We start from the raw sequence: 21395 nt of genomic DNA on the forward strand, positions 1-21395 counted from the left end.
CTAGGAACTATAATGATTATGATAGTGGAGTCTAGGAACCTAAAATGAAATGAATGCTTCTTGAAAACCCAAGACTCTTTGACTTGCAAGCTATCATCCTCTTTCCAAGCTAGCTTCTAAAAGAAGCTTCAATTGCTGCAAATAAAGTTCACATCAATGGTGGACATCGGGTGGTCATCCACGTGTCACAATATTCGCGAAAGATACTCGAGGTGCATGTTGATCCCCATCATCTCTCCTTGACCGAAACTTTTGGTACGTTGTAGCTCGTGTGTTTGTTGTTTTAGCATCTAGAATGTCTTCAATTTGCTCAAGTTTCTTTGGTGGGACTAATGGTGGTGGCAAAGGTAAATTTGGCCTTTCTGGTGCAACTGGAGTTTTGAATGGAGTAGGTTCATCTGCAGGGTTAGTAGGGCTAGGTTCTGCAAAAGAATTAGCTTCCAGAAAAGGCGTTAGATCTTCAACATTAAATACATTGCTTATACCAGAATGATCAGGAATATCTAACGTGTAAGCATTAGAACTTATTTTCTTGAGAACTTTGAATAGTCTCATCTTTTTGGCACGAAGCTTTCATACCTTTCCTAAAGGAATCTGTTCGGGGCAAATTCGAACCATAACCATATCACCTTCTAAAAATTCTTGCAACCTGCAATGTACATCAGCAATAGATTTATAATGCTCATTGCTTAAATTAATTTTCATTCTTATCTAAGAGTGTAAATATGTGCTTTGCAAATGCATCAACCTGCTCACTCACTCTAGACTCATGTGGTAATGGAATGAGATCTACAGGCTTCCTAGGATTATATCCTGTAACAACCTGAAACGGTCTAAGTCCTGTGGTCCTATTCACTGAACTATTGAATGCAAACTTGGCCATAGGAAGGCATAAATCCCAAGCTATGATGTTCTCACCTACCAAACATCTCAATAGGTCCCCAAGGCTCCTATTTACCACTTTAGTCTGCCCATCAATCTGTGGGTGATATGCTTTAGAAAATTTGAGCTTGGTACCTAGTAATGCCCATAAGGTTTTCCAAAAGTAGCTCACAAACTTCACATCCCTATAAGAAACAATGGTTTTGGGAAGACCATGAAGTCTCACTACTTCCTTGAAAAATATAGTGGCAATCCTGTAGGCATCATGTGTTTTATTGCATGGAATAAAATGTGGCATTTTTGAAATATGTCCACAACAACAAACACCGAATCATTTCCCTTGGCAGTCTTGGGCAGACCTAACACAAACTCCATAATGATATCCTGCCATGGAATGTGTGGCACGGACAAAAGGGTATACAATCCGGAGTTCTGTTTCCTACCCTTCGCTGTTTGACAAGTACGACATTGTGAAACAATCCTAGCAACATCTCTCTTCAGACTAGGCCAGTAGAACCTATCCTCAGTCATAGCTATGGTCTTATCTCTATCGAAGTGACTCGCAACACCTCTAGCATGTAATTCCCAAATCAGCTGGTCACGTAGAGATGTGGATGGGAACACAGTCTAGCCCCTTTAAAAAGAAATTCATCATGAATCACAAAGTCTGGGTGAGAGCTAGGAACTTCCTGCAGAAAATTAGAAAAGATATCACAAAAGTGTTTACACTGAGAGTACTGTTGCTTGATGCTATCGAAGCCAACAACTTTCACCCGAGGAGTTTGTATGGTGGCTACAACTTGGCTCAAAGCATCAGCAGCCTTGTTCTTAACACCAGCTCGGTGTTTGAGTACAAAGATCTACTTCTGTATGTACTCGACCCATTTCGTATGTCTATGCCCTAGCTTCTTCTGATTATGTAAATACCTAAGGGCCTGGTAGTTTGAGTACAAGACAAACTTCTGAGGAAGGAGGTAGTCTCTCCAGTGTCGCAGTGACTGTATTACAACATAAAATTCCCTATCATAGGTAGAATACCGCTGTTTTGCCTCATTCAACTTCTCACTAAAGAAGGCTATGGGGTGCCCCTCCTGACTAAGTACTTCCCCAACCCCAATGCCTACACCTGAGGTGTCACATGCAACCTCAAATAATTTTTGAAAATCTAGTAGGTGTAGCAATGGTGCTTTAGTCATCAAATCTTTTATATCCAAAAAGGCTTTTTTCGCAGATTTTGACCGTGTAAATTCTCCTTTCTTGAGGCAGTTTGTAATGGGGGCCATGGTGGTGCTAAAGTTCCTGATGAACCTCCTATAGAATGTGGCTAAACCCATGAAAACTCCTCGCATCATGTATGCTCTGGCTATAGATCAATATATCATCAAAGTAGACTACAAGGAAGTGTCCCATGAAAAGCCGTAATACCTGAGTCATAACTCTCATGAAAGTGCTTGGTGCGTTAGCTAGCCCAAATGGCATGACTAACCACTCTTATAACCCATCCTTCTTCTTGACTAACCACTCATATAACCCATCATTCTTCTTGAAGGCAGTTTTCCACTCATCTCCCGGTCTGATCCTAATCTGATGGTATCCACTTTTAAGGTCTATCTTTGAAAAAATCTTGGATCCTACCATCTGATCAAGCATATCATCTAGTCTTGGTATGGGAAACCTATACTTGACAGTGATCTTGTTGATTGCTCTACTATCGATGCACATTCTCCAAGTTCCATCCTTCTTGAGACTAAGGCGAGCAGGGCAGGCACATGGACTCACGCTCTCCTGAATAAAGCTTTTTTCTCTCAGTTCATTCACTTGTTTCATCAATTCCTCATGTTCTCTCGAGCTCATTCGATAATGTCGTAAATTAGGCTGAGATGAACCAGGATCAAGGTCAATGGCATGTTGAATGTCTCTCATGGGAGGTAACTCACTAAGTGGCTCAGAGATGACATCCTCAAACTCAAAAAGTATGGGTGATACTTCCACCGGTGTTTCATGCTCAGGAAGGGGCACCTCAGTCTCCCTAGTAACAACCACATACACTACTTGTGTATCTCGACTCTCTTGCTCAAACTGCTTTTTACTTATGATATTTAATGATTTTCCACTACTTTTTGTCTTTTCCTTCTTTTTCTCACCTTTCGACTCTAGTGGACTCAAAACAATTCTCTTGCCATTACACCTAAAGGAATAAGTGTTGGCACGCTCATTATGTGAGACATCCAAATCATACAACCAAGGTCGTGCTAACAAAATATGGGCAATGTCTATGGGAAGGACATCACAACAAATCTCGTCCTCATAATCACCAATCTTAATGGGGACTAGGCATCTATGGCTTAAGGGCATGGTGGTGGCATCAACCCAAGCTACCTTATATGATTGTGGGTGTGACTCAATTTTCAATCCCAACTTCTCAATTACGGATTTAGACACAACATTCTTACAAGTACCACCATCTATGATCATCTTGCAACTTTTATTCCCACACTTGATGTAAGTATGGAAAATAGAAGTGCGACGCCAGTCCTCTTGATCCTTGGGAATGATTATAATGCGTCTCATCACACTCAACTGGACACTCTCATGTGGCTCACTTGACAACTCATCCTTACTAGGTACAACTTCAGGGACATATACTTGATCCTCCTCAGGCTCGTCCTCACCATCTTCCCTATCAAGTGCCAAGTTCCTGGTGGGACATTGTTTGGTAAAGTGTCCTTGTTTATGGCATCTGAAACACACTGCATTGCCAGAACTTTGGCGAGAGGATTCAGTCATGGGTGCTTTTCCTTTGTCCATAGGCTGTTGGACTGTGGGATTGCTCCCTCGGAAGGTGACTTGACTTGATTGCGCTGGTCGGGACTTGTCATAACTGTGTACCTTTCGAGAGTATTACTCATTTGAAGGGGCACCAAACCATTTTCCCATGGGCCCTTTATTCATTTGCTTAAAGTCATGAGCTAAATCATAGGCCTGTTCTAGGGACTCAATGTGATGGGGAAACAATTCTCTCCTCAGTTTAGACTGTAATCCTATGCGAAATCGGGAGATCTGTTGACTAATAGTCTCATAGACGCTACATCTTATATACAACTCATCGAATTGACTCATGTATTCTGACACGGTCATGCTACCCTGACGCAAATTGTAGAGCTAATGCTTAAGGCGCTCTCTATAGCTAAGGGGTGCATACTTCTCCCTCAAACTATCCTTCATTAGGTCCCAATGCTCAATGGGCCTATGATCTAACCTCGCCTCTTGCCCCTCGACATTCAACCAATGGAGCTTGGCTTGCCCGTCAACCTCTTTTTTGCAAACTTAACCCGATGAGGGTCAGTCATCCTATACTAGTCAAAATAGGAATCCATCTCAGTCAACCAATCTTGGAAGACTTTAGGGTCCATCTGTCCATCATAGGTGAGGGCCTCTATCTTCACTTGCCTCATCACATCCTTGTAAGGATCACGATGGTCCCTACGGTAAGGTCTCCTACTTTGAAAGTCATCAATGTTATCGTCCTCATCACCCCAATGTAACAAAGTCATCTTGGCGATTCACTCGCCTTTGTGGAGGAAGAAGAGGTCTTTCTCTAGGAGGCATAGGTGGCTCTCTAGGCTATTCATCATCATTGCCTCGCTCAATGGGCAACTCTAAATTTTCTTGGGATGGGTTATGGACTAGTTGGACTTCCAACCTATCTAGTATTCTAGTCTTTGGCGGGTCTCAACTAGCTCTTGATTCAAGTCACGGACTTGATCTTGAAGCTCATCTATCGAGGCATCTCTCTCAACATCAGTCCTACGACCTCGGTAAGGATTCCTAGCTTGAGTATACATCCTAGGGGTTGGGGAAGGATTTGGCCAGTACTAGGGCAGCCCTCTGGAATGGTGTTTGGTCACACAAAGCAGGGTCAAATGTGAACCTAACCTAGGCTTTGATACCAATATGATGTAGGATGGTTCTAAGTAGCCCTAGTCTTACGGTTGACCCTCTTTGTAGCACACATGCAATATCACAATCTATGAGAAGAATTGAATTTACCAAGCATGAGCATCACAAACATATTCCAATGATTACAAGTTGTTGAGATTTTGAAAACATATATGATTTGGTTCAAAGCCCTTAGTTGATCATTTCATTGAAGTAATCAAGTTCACTTTAAAAGTTGTTATATTAGAAGTCTTAGATCACAAGTCCTAGTGTACAAATTAAATATCCCTAAGCATGGTACTAGCAGACATGTTCATGTTGAAAATCTTGGAAGATTCAAAGAGAATGAACAAGGTTTTTCAATCAAGGCTTCAGGTAGAGTTTCAAGGTTTACAAGGTGTACTTTTAAGGGCTGTTTTAGATGGTCACAAACAAGGAATTGAAACGAGCTTACCAAAAGGTTCAGAATGTTAAACACCAAGACACACGAGCACTTGATCACACCACGAACAAGCTTGTTGATCTTTAGGAATATTGAGACAAGAATGAAGCTTGAGGTGGTTGTGGTTGTGAGCTATGAAAGAGGTGTGGGTGTGTAGTGCTGATGATGACGTTGATGTTGTTGTGGCCTCTCACCACCCAATCTCCGGGGAGACGGAACGTAGTGTCACACTACTCACTCACTAGGAGAGGAACAAGATTCACAAGTTCAAGAAAAAGCTTCTTTTTCTAATTGATAATGCAAGATGCTTTTTACAATACAAGTGATGGCATAATTATAGCCTTACATGCACATGACTTGCACATGGCATCTTAAAAGATTAATGAAAATACAAAAGTAAAATAAAACATTTAAAACATAGGTAATAAGGTTCCTAGGAAATAGTTTGTCATAGGAAATAGGTGCCTAGGAACTAGAATAACTATGATAGTGGAGTCTAGGAACTTAAAATGAAATAGATGCTTCTTGAAAACCCGAGCCTCTTTGACTTGCAAGCTATCATCCTCTTTTGCAAGCTAGTTTCTAAGAGAAGCTTCAATTGCTGCAAATAAAGTTCTCATCAATGGTGGACGTCGGGTGGTCGTTCACGTGTCATAATATCCACGAAAGATACTCGATGTGCATGTTGATCCCCATCACTTAGTCTGCAAGAAGTGCTTTAAGCTCTGAATGCCTTGATCATAATCTCTAGTAATCACAATATCATCCATATACACAATAAGTAGAATCCTTCTGAATGGAGTATGATGATAAAATATAGAGTGATCTATTGCACACCGTTGAAGGCCAATTCAAGTACTACAACACTGAAGCGACCAAAATGATGCCCTCTGTGACTGTTTTAAACCATATAGTGACTTTTTGAGTCAACACACCAAGTCTGACTCCTCCTGAGGAACAAATCTAGGTGGTTGCTTCATATTGACCTTCTCCTGTAGATCACTATGTAGAAAACCATTATTCACATCTAATTGGTGTAGAGGCCAACGATAGGTGGTGGCTGAGGAGATGAACAACCGTATCGAGGCAAGCTTGGCTACAAATGAGAAAGTTTCTAAGTAGTTCAGGCCATATGCCTGAGTATATCCCTTAGCAACAAGGTGGGCTTTTATGGCAGGCAACCATCTGGATTAACCTTCACAGTATACACCCAATGACAACCAACCATAGACTTATCAGGAGGAAGACATACCATGTATCAAGTATTATTATCCTATAAAGCATGCATCTCTTCTATTATTGCATTCCTCCACTCAGAATGGGACAGGACTTCAGAATTAGACTTGGGGAGAGCAATAGAAGATAGGGTACTATCAAAATAGTAGTATGAGGGTGACAAGAAATCATAAGAAACAAAATTGGAGATTGGACGTTGGGTACAAGTGATTTACCTTTTCGAACAGTAATAGGTGGATCAACCACTCTAGGAAGAGGATCATCTCATCATCTAACGAGGAAACTAGAGGAATAGAAGTGGATGTTGGAGGCTCTCCTACCTTAAGTCGTCGTGTGTACACTTGCAAATTAGGACAATCCAAGAGATGGGAGGGACTCAAATTGGATGAAGATGCAAGAGAACTAGAAAAAGGAAATAAGTTAGGATCCGGAAGGCTAGGTAGAGGAAAAGACTCATCAAGGTTGATAGAACTCAAGAAATCAAAATAGTACAGTGTAGTCTCAAAAAAGGTGACATCAGTAGAGACAAAGAATTGATGTAAAGTGGGACTGTAACATCGATATCCTTTTTGAGTATAGGAATAACCTAGAAAAATACATTTGATAGCATGAGGATCCAATTTTTCCCTTCGTGGATTTAATTGATGAATGAAGCACACAACCAAATATACGAGGAGGAAGGGAGAACAAAGGAGCCTCAGGGAAGATAATTAAATATGGGATTTTACCATCAAGGACAGAAGATGTCATTTTGTTGATGAGAGAGCAAGCAGTGAGAACAACATCACTCCAAAAAACTTTGGGGACATTTATTTGATACAAAAGGGTACGAGTGACTTCAAGAATATGTCCATTTTTTCTCTCTGTAACTCCATTTTGGGAACACCATCCCAAAACAAATGCAACCTCGATAGAGCAGCACATCAAAAACACACAGCGGGCACCATGTTTTTCAAATTCACCAACTCAATCCCAACATTAATGACCTTCGACAACTGATGCAAACCACAAACCCACAGCTCACCAATCAGAAAACACAGTAAATATCACTTTCAGGCTCACTAAACTCAATAAACATTGACAAACAATTTCGAGAAGCACCAAACATCACAAAAAACTTCAATAATATATCTATAGAGGGATTTGAGCCCTGCTAGAGGAATTCAGGTCAGAAACATGCCTGAAATTTGCTTCACGTGCTGGAACGTGAGGTCTGCCCTGGCAGCCTTTGACCGACGCGTGAGGGCGCATAGGGAAAAGTGCTGGAGATGAGATTTCAGTAGGGGGCAGATCAGCAGTGTCTCTGGGTGATTATGGTGTTGTTTTTGCAAAATTTATTGTAGATCTTGTGTTCCTGAGCTGGCAGTGTTGCCTAGGAATTTTCCTGTGACATCTCTGGCTTCTGGCAGCTGCTGGCCTTATTTTTTAGGGCTATAGTGAATTAGTGTTGCTGGAAGTTCTTCTACAATAGTAGACATGCAGCAGATTTAGAGTTTTGGGCTTCAATTTGATGGTGGCTGTGACAGTTAAGGTTTAGGTCTCAGAATCTTGCTCTCATACCATGTTGAATAATTGGGTGAGATGGAAGACCTAAACACAATGATATGTCTCTCCCTCTATTTATAATATATGTCAAGTACGATGAGAATGACCATTATACCCTTACTAGCTCACACTTACTGCTAACTAAACTCCAACACATAATAATAATAGTAAATGACTAAATAACCATTCACACATCTGATTGCAGATCTTGGAAAAAATTCTAAATTAGGAAACTGGATTTCTGTTGAAATATTCTATTGATCAGATCACTTGTCTGTCCAACCCAGTTGGTGATATACTGATATTGATATCTAGAAAGCCTGCTGTCTCAGTTTTGTCATATTATAAAGTCCACATGGGGTAAAAATACCTATCATTAAATGAGTAGTAAACTAGTCAGAACTCAGAATGCACTAAGAACCACCTCTGAGACTTTGCTGTCTCTCTCTCTCTCTCTCTCTCTCTCTCTAGGAGAAAGAGAGGGCTTTGATAGCTTTCATGCTTTTTTTTTTTGGGTGCAGATCATTCCTCACTCACTAATGTTGCTCACTTAAATTAATTATGTATTCCTTGGACGTACAATTTGTGATTGACATAGATAGATGGGGACTTGAATACTAGGTTGGAAGCCAAGGTGATGGTGAGATCTTCTAATCCGTTTTAGTAAGAAACAAATTTGTCTAATAAACTCTTTGAAGGTTCATTGGCTAGGGTTTTTGAATAAAACGATTCTGGAGGAATCCCCTTCAATAAATCATGAAATTGGTTCTTGTTGGAGTAAAGCGACCCTAGAAAAATAAGGGGAGGGGAATTTGGTGTGCAATAGATAATTTAACAGATCTCACACAATTGCATGTAATAAGGAAATTAAATGAGTAGGGGAAACTAACAAACACTTAATCATGGTTTGGCCCATAATTGACATACGTCCATTCTTGAAGAATAGCTCAAGGGATGCATCATCAACTTGAAATTGTCCTATATGCTAAGGATGACTGGTCACAAGGTTACAAGATATCTTGCCTTGCAAACAAAGTCACAATACAAGAAGAACAACTCTAAAGATCACTTGCAACTCACTAGAGACAGTGACCACTTAAGAATGCTATCTCAGGATAACAATGAAACAACAAACCAAGTCTTAAGCCCCTCTAGTTGGGGTTGGCTACATGCATCCTTTTCGGCTAATTTACATGGGGGCAATTTCCTTTGACAATTTAAGGGCTATTAAATCCTTACTGTTTCATTCCAAATCATTTTAGGTCTACCCTATCCCTTCAACGGCCACTAACAATAATTAGCTCACTCCTCATGGGTGCGCTCTTTTACCTCCGTGGAGACGCCAAAACCATTTGGACTACTCCTCACTTGTCATATATTCTACAAGTGCTGTGCCGAACTTACCGCAAATATGTTCATTCATTAAGTTTTCTTCTAACATTATATCACTGTTCCACCTTAGCATTATCATTTTAACAACTTTTCCCTTTTCTTTTTTTTGGATATAATGTTTCTTAGTTGCCCAAAATTTTAATCCATATAGCGTAGCTGGTCCTATAGCTATCCTATAAATCTTCCCTTTTAATTTTAAATTTATTCTAAGATCATATAACACACCTGAAGCACTTCTCCAGTTTACCACCTTGTTTTAGCTCTATGTATAACATCTTTCATTTCTCCTTAAGTACACTTAATAGATCCATGGTATTTAAATCTAGTAGTGCTATTAATTTCTTGGCCATCAATTTTAATCTTTTCGCTAGTATTACTCCTACCCAATATTTTAAAAGGCGAAGGTGCAAGGCGAGGCACTCTAACCCTTGAGAGGTGAGGCATAAGCCTTAAGGCTTTGGGGCGTAAGCCTTTTGAGATTTTATTTTTAGATAAAAGTATGTAAATAAATTAAATATTTTAAAAATAAAGAAAAAAAATCACAAATATAATTGGAAAAAAAATCAAACATAATTTGCAAACTACTTGTTGGCCATTCAAAAAAATTGCTAACTTAAATTCATTACTTAAATCATGACAAGTGATAGTTATAACATTACAGAGTTCAAATTATTTTTCAAGATCTAGGATAAAACTAAATTGTTTTGGAAAGGTTGAAGTTCAAGAGTTTTAGAAATGAACTCATATAATGACTTTCCTTTTATATAAACATGGAGTTAATATTTTCTAGCCAAATCTTACTTGAGAATCACACACCCAAAATGTGCAAGCCTCAAGTAAAAAGCGCAAAAGGCGTGCCTTTTGTGCAAATGTGTAAGCCTCAGTGTGTAATGCGTTAGCCTTTTTGGGATTTGGTATTTTAGTTTAAGCCTCAAGGCATTTTAGGCATGCCTTGGAGGCCTCAATTAAGCGTTTTAAAACATTGCTCCTACCATGACTAAAATTACATTTCATATATCCAATCTTATTTCTACTTATCCTAAAATCTATCGATTCTGTAGCTTCTATCCATAATTCTAAGTTTGGTTCTACATGACTTGTAGTTTCATCTTTAAGGCAGTATCATCTGCAAATAACATGTATCATGGAGCCACATTTTGCATACTCCTAGTAAGTTCATCCATACTAATACAAGAAGATAACAACTCAAAGCACATCCTTGGTGTACACCTATTGTGATTGTTATTGTCATTACTCTATTATGCATATCCTTAATGACATTAGTATACCTATTACACACTCCCTTTTTCTTTAAAATCTACCATTGAACTTGTATAGTTATCCTATCATAGGCTTTCTCTATGTTAGATTGAAGAAGAGTTTACAGATTGGGAACCTCAGTTAGCTGGATGTAGTCATAGTAGTTAAAAGCGCCTCAAACCAGGTGAGGCGAGGTGACGCTAGGCGAGACGAGGTGCACTGGGGCGACAGGCGCAGTGAGTCGCGCCTTGTGAATTTTTAGTCATTTAAAGTAGAGAAATAGCCACAGCCAGACCCGTAGCCCTCATTCGACTCGAACGAACATAGCCCCTAGCCCCTCTCGGCCCTTCAAAGCCCTTCTTGAGTTCGTTTTGCAGATTCGAACCAGCAGGAGCCTTCACGATCCTTCGAACCAGCAACGTGAGCTCGTCTGCGAGCCTTCGAACCAGCCGGAAGCCTTTGCTACTTCGTCTTCGAGCTTCGAACCAGGATCGTGAGTTCGTCTTCGACATTTTGAAGAAGCACGACCCTTCACGACTTCGTTTCCAACCAGCAGGAGCCCTCGCGAGTTCTTCTTCTTCTTCTTCTTCTTCTTCTGCTTCTTCTTCTTCCTGCTGCCTGCTTGCTGCGTGCTGCGTGCTGCTGAGTGTTGCGTGCTGCCTGCTGCTTCTCTTTTTCTTCTTCTTTATATGTAAGCTTATAAATTAAATATTTTCTTTAATTAATCTAAGCTTATAAATTATAACTAATACATAATATTTATTTTTTTTACTGAAATTTACCTACTTTTTTTAAATTTGTAATATTTAGTTTAATTAATGTAAATTTATAAATTATAACTAATACATAATATTTATTCTTTTTATTGAAATTTGGCTACTTTTTTTCCTCTTCTTCTTTATATGTAATTACTAATTAAATATTTAGTTTAATTAATGCAAGTTTATAGATTATAACTAATACATAATATTTATTTTTTTTACTGAAATTTAGCTACTATTTTTTAATTTGTAATATTTAGTTTAATTAATGTGAGTTTATAAATTATAATTAATACATAATGTTTATTTTTTTTATTAAAATTTAGCTACTATTTTTTGATTTGTACTCTTTTCTTTTGATGATGAACTATGTTGAATTGTTGATGCTTTTGGGCTAAATTTTCAATTTTGTAATTGAATTTTTTGGCATTTTAATTTCTAATATTACTAGATATCATATGTTCATATATCAATTACCCCAAATAGACATTTTACACCATTTTAATAATTGTGCGCCTCACCTTCATGAGGCGCGCGCCTTCGCCTCATGCCTCGCGCCTCTGCTTCAAAGACCCTTTGCGCCTCGACTCGCCTCGCGCCTCTAACTACTATGGATGTAGTCATCCATGAGCTATTTGGCATTTTTTGACTTCAAAGGAATAAAGCAGCGGCAGCACATTGAATCCATTGATTTGGGGTGGAGGGGGAGGGGGAGGTTTCATTCACAAACCTTGATTAAAGCACTGGCCAATATGAGAGAAGGATTTTGGCTGGTCAATTTTGCACTCATTGAGTTGTGAATTGGGGTTCATTTAGGTGGGAGCTTGGAAGTATATTGGGAGTTTTTTTTTTTTTTTTGCCAGAATTAGTTTCTGACAGCCTGCCATTATGGAGGTCAATTTCTTTGATTGGGAATGGAAGTGGGGGTCTTTTTCATTTTTTGGGCTCAATTGGTACAGAAGAAAGTCAATTGTGTACATAAAAAATGTATTCACCTTTTGTAATTCTATTATTTAGCAAGGAGATGGCTCACAAAACCTCTCTCTTTCTCTCTAACCGTACTAGCTTTTCAGGTCAATGTATCTTGTTGCCATGGCTGCTGGAAGCCATGAAAGGAGAGAAGGGAGGGGGGGAATCACAGATGATCAGTTCAGATCAAAGGGAAAATTTTCAACCTGGAACTGAATAAAGAGGGTGATTTTCCTTCCGTGCCCTAGCATATAAAAAATTAGTAATTGATGAGTGAGGGTTTCTTTAGTTGTAGCAAAGTTGTTTTGGTTGGATTGTTCTCGGTATGTGGAGGTTGGGGAAGGAATTTCGAAGCGTCCAATTTGAAACCTTAATGTACTGGATGGTTATCTGACCAGCGAAGATGGAGAAAATTTTCAAATTGTAGGCTTGAGTTGGAAAGGAAAATGATTATCTTGGTGCTTATACCTGGCGGGTCAAAATGGGATGGATGTTGAGGCTTTATGCAACACCTTTGAGCATTGATGAGGGACTTTCTTCCTCATAATGGGGTTGTTGGCAAAAGGTTACAGAAAAATGCTCAATTATGGAGCAAGTAGTGATGGCAGAGCAGGAACAGGTTTGTGCATGATGTGGTGCTGTGATAAAGGCAGAGCAGCTTGTTTGTGAATTGTCTGCAGACAACCATCTTTGTGTGGGGCCTGTGGCACTCATGATAGGGGCAGCTAGGGCTGCTGGTTTCTGGGTATTTGATAAAGACTGGGTGGAGTTGGCCAGGCTTTTTGGCAATAATTTTGGATCTGGACCAGTTCTTAGGTAGTATGGGACTTGTAGATGTTAGTTCCTAGGTGGACCAGCATAGCTTCTTAAGAGCCCAATGCTCAAAAAGTGCCGTTTGTTAATAAGTGAATCCCATGTTGGTCTCCAGAAGAATTCGGAGGTCCTTTTTGTTGGTGAGAAGATTTCGGAGGCCATGGCTGGTTCGAAGCTGTCATGTTAGGCTGAGTGCTGTCCACATGACGATACAAGTTGTGGGAAGGTTCATGTGATGGAAAACTGAGAAGTTGTTGGAAAAATGATGGGTCAAGTGGGTTTAATAAAGAATTTTTTAATCGGTCAAGTGGTGCAGGAAAGAGTAGTTGGCTTGCCATGGGGTGTTTGGAAAGTAGTTTTTTAGTAGTTAATTTGACTCTCAGCGTTGCCAGGGTTTACTAGGGCGGGGCATAAATCAGGATGTATTAATGTGGGCCTTAATGTTGGCAAGTTATGTATTAAATTCGAATCTATCAACGGGCATTGCTGTTGGACAATAAGGCTCTTGGCTAGATAATAGGAGCTGTCTTGGTGATCATCAAATTTCTTCTAATGTCTGAGTGTAGGTTTTTGATGTGAAATCCTAAGGCTGCTTTTATATTAAGGAAGGATTGGGTAAAATGGGTAATGAAAAAGCAATCATGTTGAGGAGAAAAGGAAATGGGGTGATGCCTTAGTAAATGAGAGTGAGTTTATTAAGATTTTGTCTCTGATGGTGTTTTATTATTGGATGAGGTTCGTGAACAGTTTCAGTACGCTTTTGAATCATCTGATTTGTGGGGGTATACTTCTCTTGTGCCACCATCTCTGCATGAAAGCTTGGAGGTGTTTCTATTTTTAAGGAGGATGGATTGGGCAAGGAGCAGCTGGTCAGTAAACAATGCAGGAATGAGATTTTTCCCACCCCATCGAGGATATTAGCGGGAAGGATTTTGATGCTCAGCAACTGATGGATAAGATGGGACTGTGGCAATCTGATCCTGGAAGAAAAGAAGGTCAATCTGAGCACATTTAGAGGACTAATGTGCTTATTGATTTCCTGGCCATTGTGGGCATGGATGCAAGTCATAATTTGAAAAAAAAAAAAAAAAAAAAGTGCAGGGAAACCCTTGGCCCCAACTCGTTCAGATAGCTGCCCATGTGTGACACATTGAACTTGCATGAGATGGTGTGGCGTTGTTTGATTACAGTCCGTACCCACTTTTATTCCCCTCTGCTTTTTCTGTAATGAAGGAAAAACAATATGTTATAGAAGCTGGGAATGTGTAATGAGCAGGATTTAGTCATGTTAGGAGTGGTGAACTCTGGTTTAGGGCTTGGGAAAGCTTCAATTGCCCGGCTTAAGCTCAACTTGTTCTATTTATATGGATGTGTATGTATGTGTATCAACAATATGGTAGTGATGAAAACAATATATCAACTGTACTAAGGTTTAATGGGTTTGGGAGCTTTGAGTTAGGTTTAATGGCAGCAGAATCAGGTCAAGCTTCGCCAACCCTATTCTGAAGGACTTTGCATTGCCTTTCCAACAAGTGGAGGAAAGGGCCCCTCAACCATATGAATTGTTCCTGCAAATATTAAGTGAATATTCATATGATCTGAAGCTTTAATAGCCATTTTTTGATAATAGCCATTTTTATGGACCATTGAATATATGTATATATATATATATGAGACTGATTGAGCAAAGCCTGGGGTGGAAATATCGATAATATGTTTAGACAGTAACAGGCATTTTGTTCATGGTTGTGCAGCAGATATTTTGTGCTTTGCCTAGATCTGTATTGTTCAGAACATCTAAAAGTATTAAATTAATTATGTAAAAATATAAACAAAACTTTCTGTTCATGATTGTGAACTTTTGTGGTTTCAAATTGCCGCTTCATTCAAGTGATTGTAGGAATGATGCAGTTGTCGCTGATATCTCATTTGGATGGCTTGTTGTCTCAGTCAAAGAGATTCCTGGCATTTCATATTTTTATTCCCAGATGCAATTTGTTGAAATTTTGATGCTAATATGTTGAGAAGCTTTCATATGCTATACCAAGTATAGGTGGTTGAGAATAGCGTATGTTTACTGTGAAGTTCGAGTAATTTGGTTAATCAAGTGATTAGCTTTTGTCATTAAACATGTGTTGTGTTCTTGCTGAAATTCTGTGTCCACAAATGAGAACTGAAGGTACTTTTTAACCATTAAGGCCTCAAATATATTGCAAAATCTGTGCCTGCAATGTATCCTTTTCAAATAATTTATTTCTAACATTTCAAATTCATGTTGCATCTGATCTCTGCCAATGAAACAAATTATTGAAGTACCATTCGAATAGCATGATTGGGTGCCATTGGTTTTAGAAGGTACTTATTTTGATTAAAAATAAAAATTGTTGCATTTCTGTTGTAATTGTATCATTTATGGTGTGCCATGAGTGAACTGTTTCTATTTTCTTCGTAAGGTAGTTGTTGTATTAACATTTCTTTGACTACAATGTTGTTGAAGCTTTCGGTGGATCACTGTATCGCCAAACTTTGACAATGTTCTGAATACATTGGCCTAAAGACAGTAATATTCTGTCAGTTTGAAATTTTTTTATGTGAAATTTTTAATTCTACATGGTTTACAAATGTTACAATTATACATAAGGTATTTGCAAATTTTAATTTAAAAAATAGAAGTATTGGATGAAGGACAATTTAATTTTGATTTACAACATGGGAGTACCCAAGAATGGCCAACTGACGCCTTTTGAAATTTGGTCAAAATGTTGACAATTCTTTACTTTAGAAAGTGGTAGCATTTTCAAAGATTACTCCACATAAGAAGCTTTTGCAAAATAGAAGCTAATTTTGCAGGACAAGCACATATATTGTGCGGCATCTGTATTGCTGTCAAATCTTTCTGTCATCTTATCTTTCATACATGTTTTGCCTCCTGCCTTTCAGACTTGTTTTGAGTTCTAGTTCTTCCAATTTGTATACATTATACCTTTTCAAACTCTTAGACTCTCCCCGTTCTCCTTTTACTGATTATTTTTCATTTTTCATGTGCAGAAGTTTCTCAGCATCACTATATGCCAGTGTGAGATCCGTCTCTATAAAGATGGATCAATCCCTCCCAATCTGCTTACTGTGGCCTGCCGTTTTGTCAAAGGCAGATAGGATGTATAGTTTCAATTTTCCTCATCTCATCTTGTACTTCTCAGTTCTTGTCATAAACCACATAAAAAAACCCATGCTATTCAGCTTCTTTGGCTCAATGTGGTTCCTCCTCTCGCTGGGACTAATATTTGGAGTGCTTTCAAAAATCTGTAAATTAATTCTTCCTTATTTTTTCAAAAAAAAAAAAAGTTCATCTTGCCTTTGGCTTGTTTGTATTTTCTCTGCAACTTGCCATTAGTTTAGGTGTGTAAATTGTTCTGTGCTTGCATAAACCTTTGTACGAGAACTTAGAATCCCATAAATGAAAAACTATTATGTTCCTGCTTAAACCTTAATATAAATGCTTGTTTCATGATTAATTCACATCATTGATATCCAATTGATTTTCAGTTTATTCCTTTTATTTATTGAGTGGATCAATTAAACAAATTAGGTTCGTCATATTTCTCGATAAACATGTTTTCTTGTTAAAAAAAGAACAAAACAAAACAAAACTGGTTTCAGTCTTTCCACATTTTTTCCCTTGTTACAATTGAAGGCCTTGATGTTTTGGGCCTGATCTTATGTGGAGTGAGAGAAAGAGTAATGATTTGTTCTTTTGTTGAATATCTTGGTTTGTTTTCCATGCCTCTCTTTTTTTTTGGGTGGGAGGAGGGGTGGGGAGTGGGAGGGAGGTTGGATGGAGTTGGGTTTTGGATGCTTCTCACAAATTTTCTTGCTTTTTAAATTTTTTTTTTTTTTTAACCATTAAGGCCTCAAATATATTGCAAAATCTGTGCCTGCAATGTATCCTTTTCAAATAATTTATTTCTAACGTTTCAAATTCATGTTGTATCTGATCTCTGCCAATGAAACAAATTATTGAAGTACCATTCGAATAGCATGATTGGGTGCCACTGGTTTTAGAAGGCACTTATTTTGATTAAAAATAAGAAGAAAGTATTGTTGCATTTCTGTTGTAATTGTATCATTTTATGGTGTGTGCCATGAGTGAACTGTTTCTATTTTCTTCGTAAGGTAGTTGTTGTATTAACATTTCTTTGACTACAATGTTGAAGCTTTAGGTAGATCACTGTATCGCCAAACTTTGACAATGTTCTGAATACATTGGCCTAAAGACAGTAATATTCTGTCAGTTTGAAATTTTTTTATGTGAAATTTTTAATTCTACATGGTTTACAAATGTTACAATTGTACATAAGGTAATTTTAATTTAAAAAATAGAAGTATTGGATGAAGGACAATTTAATTTTGATTTACAACATGGGAGTACCCAAGAATGGCCAACTGACACCTTTTGAAATTTGGTCAAAATGTTGACAATTCTTTACTTTAGCAAGTGGTAGCATTTTCAAAGAGTACTCCACATAAGAAGCTTTTGCAAAATAGAAGCTAATTTTGCAGGACAAGCACATATATTGTGCGGCATCTGTATTGCTGTCAAATCTTTCTGTCATCTTATCTTGCATACATGTTTTGCCTCCTGCCTTTCAGATTTGTTTGAGTTGAGTTCTGGTTCTTCCAATTTGTATACATTATACCTTTTCACACTCTTAAGACTCTCCTTTCAGACATGAAAGCCTTAATTTTCTTCATGCGTTTGACTCATTTCCTAGTGGTTTTATTTCTCATTTCATTTTTTTTTAATTAAAATTTTAAGACTAGGATTTCTTCCAAAATTAAGGCTTTCATGTCTGTTTCAATCCTTAATAAAATTAATACTACTGGTTTGTTCTAGAGAAGGGAAAATAAAGCATTACCCTCTGATGTGTGTGTGGTCTGTTTAGAGTGGGGCAACTTGTCCGTGTTGGTGCTCAGCCAACAGTATTCCACTGTAGTTTTTTGGAGTATATGCAGAGGGATTGGTGAGGTGTGCTTTACTAATCTGGTGGCATCATTTTTTATTTTTGGTTTTTTTTTTGTTCATTTTCTATTCGCATTTTCACAAGGGATGCCTTGACCTTCTCTCATTCTCCTAATTTTTTTTTTTCTTTTTGATTAAAAATAATCAGACATTTTGGTTGTTGCAGTTAGTGTAGAAAGATGTAAGGATTTACTCCTTTAATGTGTGTGGATATATTCTTAGGCACTTTTCCCCTGCAAATGCTATGGAATGCATCTAATGATTGCATTTGCTCTTCTATGGAATGCCTTTGTGTGGAATGTTTGATGGGGCTTTGAAAATAGTATATTGGATATGTATGTTCCTCATACAATTTCTGGTTACCATTAATTACATGATGTGCGCAAGGGAAAATTTATCATGGGGTTGAAGAGGGTCAGATTTGAAAATAAAAAGATAAGCTTGTCAAAATTTAATGGAATCTTTTTGGTAGTGGTGGTGGGGAATGAGGTTTTGGCTAGAAGTTGGAAATTGCGCCTTTTTTAAATCCATAGTACCTTGGATATTGGTGTCCAAAGAACCATGAGATCCATGATATCTACTGCATTCCCAATAATCCACCTCACATTCCCTGTACCAAATGTGCTGTTAGTTCTTATGACCTGTGCTGATGGTACTTCATGAAGGCAATGCCCTAGTAAAAAAGGTTTATATGTTTTGGAAAAAAATTGCACATTGAGGGGTTGATCCTTTTCGACAAAAGATAACAGTTCTGAGTGTTGTCTTGCCTAAAGATCCTTAAGGGCATGGTGTTACCATGCCCAATGATCATATAGAAAGACGTGCTTTTTTGTGCAAAACTTAGGTGTTGGGGTGAATTACTACTAGATAGTCTATGAGAAGTGTTGCTTGCCGGGAAGTAGGCTCTCTTCAAGAATGAGTGGTCTGAAGAATTCTCTCTGGGCTGATGCAGGTGGAAGGGTTTGGATTTGATGTTGTACTGCTATAACTAGGATTTTTTTTTGGAAATCAATGGTTTAAAAGGCTCAATCGAGGCTTGCCTCAAGACAAGACATGCCTAAAACGCCTTGATGCAGAATCTAAAATACAAAATCCCAAAAAGACCAACACATTACACAAAGGCTCATTCATTTGTACAAAAGACATGCCTTTTGTGTGTGTGTGTGTGTTTTTTTTTTGTTGGGGCTTAAGAATTTTGTGTGTGAATCTTGAGCTAGATTTGCCTATACTAACTGTATGCTTGCATAAAAGGAATGTCCTCATGAGCTGATTTCGAAACTATTGAACCTCAACCATTCCAAAATAATTGGGTTGCATCTTAAATCATAAAAATATTTTGAACTTTGCAATATAATAGCAATCTTTTGTCATGATTTACTTAATGAATTGAAGTTAATATTTTCTAAATGGCCAATAATAGGGGTGTTCATGGGTTGGGCTAGGCCTAAAATTTGGACCGATTTGATCTTATTGGTTTGACAAAAGTCCAAGCCTAAGTCTAACCCATTTAGGATGTGGTTTGGATTGGTTTTGGTCGATTTGATTGTTGGGTCGATGGGGTCGGGTTGGCAGTCTAGCTTGTTTAAAGGTGATGTAGAAAAGAAAAAAAAAGACGAAGGAATATGTGAGAGTTTTTCCAAACATAATAACATGCGCTACATTGAAAACACTATTACGTTAAACTCATTCACGTTAAATATTTTAAACTAGTAGATTTCTTATAAAAAGAAATCAATAGAAATAATGAAAAAATACAGGCATAACATAATAAGTATTTTAGAATTTTCAATTTTGCATTGATAATACAATATGAAGAAGGTTTTGAAAGTAGTCAAGGAAATATTTTGTCTATTTCTAACACAAATGTTATCTAGCACGTTAAATCATAAAATGCAAAATATGTCTATTATCTTCCAAAAGAACTAAATAACCATATCCATAACATTACGACAATAGAAATAGAACATAAAATGTAAAAATTTGAACTCTCTAAAATATGCAGTGCGTCCTATGCATTCTTGCATAGGTCTTGAGTGTAATTATAGGCACTTATTGATTATTATTATTATTATTATTATTATTATTATTATTATTATTATTATTATTATTTAAGATATATGCATTAGAAGTGGGTTGGGTGGGTTAGACACTAAACCCAGAAACCAACCTAGACAGTCGGGTTATGCAAAACGGAAAACTGCCAACCGGCCCATAAACCATTAGAAATTGGTTTTTTGGATCGGTTTGGGTTGGGTTGGTTGGATTGTTGAGCCAATAAATAGTTACAAATTATATTTGAATTTTTTTTACATTTTATTTTTAGTTTATTTATTTAAAAATGTATGTAATTTATTTACACTTTTTTTATCTAAAAAATTCTCTAAAGTCTTATGCTTTGCCTTTTAAAGGTTAAAACACTTCTCCCTACGCCTTTGATTTTTATAACATTGCTAACTATAATGGGAAGGGATTCAATAACACTTGGTGTTACTGCTTGTATAACACATTTGTATGATAGAAATGAGGTCTAAAATCTGTTTTTCGCTCAATCTATTGTGAAGCACAAGGTTTATCTTTGGTGGATCGTGTAGCTGGAGAGTAGGACTAGTTTGTACCTGCAAACTATCAACACTGTGTCCTTTAGCTATTTGCTTTGAAACAAGATGACATGATTGTAACGTATTGCACTATTAGATCTATGATATAGCTTTCAGATTTGGAGTGGAGGGTCAATTTGATTGCATTGTGGAAGCTTGTCATGTTGTTATGAACCACCATAGGCTCCTAACTAGAACCTGCTAGGATTGAATGCAATGACCAATTAGGTTCATACTGATATATTTTTTCTTTTTACTTCCCAATGTCGGACACTATTTTATGATAGAGGACCATGCTTCACAGTGGTAGATTTTCTTTAAGTAGTTGTGTAGTAACCTGATTAAAAAAAAAAAATGTAATAAATAAATAAATAAATAAAGAGATATTGTGGAGAAGATATTTTGAAAGGAGATATTTTGAGATATTTATATATAAATATCTTGGAGGAGATATTTATTTTGATTACTTAAAGGCTAAGTTAGGTTTTTCTTTATAAACTCTCATTCTCTCTCTCTCTAGACACGAACTTCACTCTCTC

The 21395-nt window shown here is 37.6% G+C and overlaps 1 protein-coding gene across 9 annotated transcripts in view; it reads left to right on the top strand.

The window, feature by feature from the left end:
• The window catches only part of LOC131152027 (histone-lysine N-methyltransferase ATX2), a 125964-nt gene that overhangs the window by 70895 nt on the left and 33674 nt on the right, over positions 1 to 21395 (top strand). For 3 of the 9 annotated variants that reach the window (XR_009135822.1, XM_058103606.1, XM_058103607.1), the window contains exon 25: positions 16288 to 16724. The exons of 4 other annotated variants lie outside the window; for them this stretch is intronic. The gene's annotated coding sequence lies outside the window, so the exon portion shown is untranslated. Of the gene's footprint in view, positions 1 to 16287; positions 16725 to 21395 lie in introns of those variants that run through there. 2 more of the 9 variants (XR_009135816.1, XR_009135819.1) reach the window with 1 other exon arrangement.

The sequence above is a fragment of the Malania oleifera genome, chromosome 3 (assembly GCF_029873635.1).
Source record: "Malania oleifera isolate guangnan ecotype guangnan chromosome 3, ASM2987363v1, whole genome shotgun sequence".
Lineage (NCBI taxonomy): Eukaryota > Viridiplantae > Streptophyta > Magnoliopsida > Santalales > Ximeniaceae > Malania > Malania oleifera.